Source organism: Silurus meridionalis, chromosome 19 (genome assembly GCF_014805685.1).
Source record: "Silurus meridionalis isolate SWU-2019-XX chromosome 19, ASM1480568v1, whole genome shotgun sequence".
Classification (NCBI taxonomy): domain Eukaryota; kingdom Metazoa; phylum Chordata; class Actinopteri; order Siluriformes; family Siluridae; genus Silurus; species Silurus meridionalis.
The window spans coordinates 14,763,104-14,768,098 of NC_060902.1; the positions used below are offsets into that span (position 1 = coordinate 14,763,104).

At 39.2% G+C, this 4,995-nt stretch overlaps 1 long non-coding RNA gene across 4 annotated transcripts; it reads right to left on the reverse strand.

Moving 5' to 3' along the window:
• Positions 1 to 1,497: 1,497 nt before the first annotated feature.
• On the reverse strand, positions 1,498 to 4,644 carry LOC124401991. Of its 4 annotated transcripts, none has more exons than XR_006928639.1 (3): positions 4,521 to 4,644; positions 2,867 to 4,407; positions 1,498 to 2,768 (listed from the first exon to the last, which is right to left on the reverse strand). It is a non-coding gene; the product is annotated as an uncharacterized LOC124401991 (long non-coding RNA). The 4 variants fall into 4 exon arrangements; XR_006928637.1 differs by having other exon boundaries at positions 2,867 to 3,028; positions 3,120 to 4,644; XR_006928640.1 differs by having other exon boundaries at positions 2,867 to 3,038; positions 3,120 to 4,644.
• Between the last annotated feature and the right edge of the window lie 351 nt (positions 4,645 to 4,995).

A 4,995-nucleotide genomic window follows, 5' to 3' on the forward strand; every position in this document is an offset into this window, starting at 1 on the left:
CCAATTCCTTGTTTTTTCTATGAATGTAATCTGTCTTCATTGCCTTGTTTGCCAGTCGGACTTCCTTTTTGCCTGCCAATTTGGACTGTCTTCCTTAATAAACAGCTTGCGCTCGTATCCGACTACCGCCGCCTCACTGTGGCAAAAATATCGACCCTTGAACGCTTTATATTTGCACGATGGCCACTCAAGGCCACCAGATTCAGTCCTGCTTAATGCAAAGTGTCCACATGGCTGCGAGTGCAAGAGGCCAATCAGAAGAAATCAGTTGTGATGGTGCAAACAGAGGAAGCACTTCTTTGAATAATGAGTGTTCATAATGACCGATTTCTCCCAGCGACTGTAGACCGAGCAAACAGTACCGATACAGTAATTAATGTCAATCTGGGAGCGAGGCATATGAAAGGAGCTTTTCACTGGCCAGGCCATGAAGGCTGGTGAGGGAAGAAAAAGAGGGGGAAAAAAGGACAAGGGTTTTCTTGATAAAGAGCTGAGCTGACAGTAATTAATTGAGCATTTGCGGCACAGACAAAGCCGTTGCTTTGTGAATGAAACCAAAAACAATAGAAATTATCTTTAAGTGGTGTATATGTGGGGGGAGTAAAAGTGTTGTTAGTGTCTAAGTAACTTACTCTTTTGTCTTGTATCCCAGACAAAATTCAACAAGAACCTAAAGCTAGATTTTAATGGAACAGAAAACATTGTTAGTAGCTTTGCTGAGCAACATGATGGTGCGAAAAGGCAGTTTATTTCTCCTCACCTTGCAGTTAGTGCTTTGCCAATTGTAGAGACCAAAGTGCTCCGGCACTGGATGATTGTTTTTGGTGATTACTGTTCTGAACTTTTTGACTTTCTTTGCAGCTTTAAACAGAACTCTCTTTTAAAAAAAACATGTTGGTGTAAAACTTTAAAGAAACCTATATTTGTCTGATTTCAGTGCACTTCAGTTTAATTTTATTTGTAATCATACACAATTGCCATTGTTTTAAAGCAACTCAAATATAAAATTTAGTGTCATAAACTAGTACCTATAGATTTAGGCTTAATAAGCAAGCCAGTGCCAAGGAAAAAAGTCCCTTAGATTGTATAAGGAAGACACCTTTTGAGGAACTCAAAAGGGAACCCATCCTCCTCTGCATGACACCATACTGTATGTCCATTTATTATAGTTCCATCATTATCAATTGATTGAAGCTTGAATGGAAAACTTTGCATAGCAACTTTAGTCCTAAGCCACTGTTTATATTGATATTAATTATGTTCACTTTGGTTTAAGAATTATTGTGCAGATTTCTGCTGCAAAATGCTGATTGTTTTCTTCTATTGTGGTTACTACTCCAAATCATGACATGCATATGAATTATTTAGCACTGTATGATTTTGCTATGACTTCAATTAATATGTGAACGTAAATGGCTGCATTTCAATTACTTTTAAAAATGAGGAAATCTTCACACTGGGTCATATCAGGAACTCAAATTTTCCACATACCCCTGGTCGAGTTTGTTATTTTTTTTATTTAGTTAATTTGCCCCTATTCTTTTATTGTAGACTGGATTGCACTGCAGTCTCAACATGAATAAATCTTTAGTGATTTACTGACAGAAAAAAAAAGGCCTTGAGCGGATTACATAAGTCATCCTTCATGCTGCCTGTGATTGGACAATACATGAGTTTAGCCCAGAATAATAAAGTCATAGGCTTCTCCAGATTGCATGGAAATGCTCTTTCAAAGACATCCGTTTGCATGATGCAACCCGGAGTAAGCCTCGTTCTGATATTCATCAACCTGTTAGGAAGAGCACAATTCCAGCACCGTGAAACAGTGAGCCGCTTTCGTGGCAGCGTGACAGTCTCCTCCAGGATATCGCTTCTCTGATCTGCAGGCTTACTGTCAGGCATCTTGCTAAAGTTATTACAGCCAAGGTGTATCCTGGTTATCGGTGTCCCATACCACTGTGGCTTTTAAACTGTACTGGAGGCTTTATGAGTCTCTCACAGAGGACAGTTAGAATCTCATCAGGCCCCAGACGGAGTGCCTGCGATAGAATCCTCTGATAACTTTTATAGTCCCTTCCCCCCTCCTGAGATACAGCTTTAGGGATCTGAGCAAGAAGGGTGAAAGTGGAAAGAAGCTACATCTTCGGGGCTCTTTTCATCCAATGCATGTTCCAAATGGGTAAAGTCTGCAGCCAAAGAGGCATATTTGGAGAAGGTCAAAGGTCGAGCATCAAATCAAGGAGATATTTCATTTTCAAACCTAGCTGGTTATCATATGGAGTCCCCAAAAGACCTATCCTGGGATGATGGAAGAGAAATAAATCTTTTAATACTGTACTCCCAGCAATAAAGGTAGCAAACTGGTCTTTTCCTTGCTGCCCAGGTGTACCATTAGGACACATTCGAGGTCCTTAAGGATGGAGGCTTTGTAATGCTTAGCTGGTGATGCTACCAACCTAATGCTTCATTCAGGTTGTCCTTGCTTATTTGGATATGCTCTTCAGCTGTAACCACTGCACACAGGTGGACTCCATTAGACGAATTGAGACTTCTGATGCCGACTGGTTAAACACTGTGATCTATTTTGCGTACGTTTATGTCACTCCTTATCCTCTTTGTTTCCCATATTTCGACATAAAATTTATTTTTTTATTGCCACACAATCTTATTCATATTTGTTCACATTACCTTTTCTACCTGACCCTTTCCATCATCTTTTATATCCTCTTTATTCCGTTGTTTGCTGCTCGGGGATTTGAGAACACATACTGTAATAAAAAAAAAAAAGCTTGCATAAAAAAATAATAATAAAAAAAATGACCGCACTGCTGCATGATTCTTCAACCTCACCGTTTCAGAAACCAACCTTGATTCTGATGTTCCTAGTGAGCAGTCAGTAAAGGTCTCCTGAGAGTCAGACACGCTTTATGTAGTATATACTGGGTGTGTGTCTATCTTTCTCATGCCTCTATGACTCCGACTTTCAAGGTAAGCATTGCAGAGGTGTCAATCTATAATGCATGGCAAGCTGTAAAGATCTTCCACATAAGTATTATAGTTACATATAAATCAAATACTTGCGCTAAAAAAAAAGAGAGAGAAAGGCCGGCTTTGTATACCTCGCAAGCAAAAGGCTTCCTCGCTATATCTCTTCCGTTCTCAATAGCCATGGCTGGCTGAGATTAAAAGAGCAATATGAGGGGAAAGTAGAAGAAGGAGATTGGGTTTGTTACTCAGCTTGGATTTCAGAGTAATCATTCTCTCCCTCCTCTCTCCGTCGCAGACAGCTAATCAGGATCCTCAATTACCCAAATAAATGAATCTGCTCCTCCTCCAGCCAGCATGAATTAAAGTTCACCGTCCCGTCTCTGGAAAATAAAGACCGTTCTAATTAGTTTCTGCACTCCACTCTCCTTCTTGATTGTGACAAGTTTATTTTCAGAAGATTTATCCACCAGTCTGAATTCTCAGGCTTGGAGTCAGGGCGTACCATAACCGTGTCTTTATTTTTAATACCTTGTATTCTTGCAATAAACATGCATTTCTAGCTTGCGACACAGTTATTATCTTGTCAAATTCGGAAACAATACTGTATGCCGAGAGCTTTCTTTGCTTTTTGGTTTGGGTTTTTTTTGCTTGATATAATAAACTGTCCTCTCTACTGTGTAATAATCTCCTGTCACAGCCAGACATAAGGCATGGGCAATAAAAAAAAGAAAAATCTTATTGATGTGGTATAGTGTATGAAAAGCCTCATCTGGACCACTGCTATTGGATGAGGTCAAGGATTTGACTTGAGGCTCAGAAGATAGAAAAAATATTACTTTTTATTTCCTTAAGTTCGCCTGCAGGAAATTATGTATTACAAAAAAAAGAAAAAGGAATTACTGCTTCTTTTCCATCTAGAGATATAAGAGATGTACGCTCAAGGAGGTTGGTAAGGTTAAGAGCTATTGGTGGGTCATTATTCTTGGGACTTCATAGTTATGAGCTAGGAAGGGAAAAAATAAATTATGTTCGGCACCATGCTTCATCATCCAACCCCAAAATTTCTGTAAACTACTTCCTTAGATTACATGCCGGGTGTATATCTATTGAAGATGTCCAAGCTATCAGATGAGGTTATTTCCTGCAATGTAAAAACAGACTGTCTGCGAAATGTCACTGTTCTTGAAATGGCTTAATGGTAGTCATGGTAGCTGTTTTCCTATGGAAAAAAAGGACCTTCGGCCTGCAAACAAAAATGGAAAATGTAGGTTAATATGAAGCAGTGATGACAGCTGGAACATTTTATAGGAAATTTTACATTTGCTGTTTTTGGTAAAACAAAAAGGTACTGACCTTTATCTTTCTATGTTGCTGATCTTTCATACCTTTAGTTTCTATCTTTCACTTGGACATGTGTACCTTTAAAAATCATTGGAGGTACCATTAATATACTCACCTAGGCCCAACAGCACCCCAGCAACAAGAAAAGGTACAGAGTAATATCATTTTTCTTCCTGAGAGTGTTGTCTTACTTGACGACCCAACCAGACTTGTTCGATGCTGCTGGGACTGCTGGGACATCACAAGCTTCCAAGTAGTAGCCTTTTCCACCTGGCCACAACTATCCACTACTATTTCGAGGAATATTCTTAAGACTTTTGTTCTGCATGATCAAAAAGACCTGTTGAGACCAAGTCATTCACTATTAGCACCACTTTTGCTTACATCGTCAGTTAATATACAGCATGAACACCTTGAATCTCCAACTTGGTATAATCGAGGCTGTTTTTGTGACAAAGCTCAATCAGCAAACATTTTAAGCCTTATACCTACTCAAGTACTCCGATCAGGCGTAACATAATGGCATTACAACATTATGACCGGTGAGTGAATAACACTGAATATCTTTTCATCATGACACCTGTTACTATGTGGGATATATTAGGCAGCAAGTGAACATTTTAACCTTACAATTGATGTGTTAAAAGCAGGAAAAATGGGCAAGCG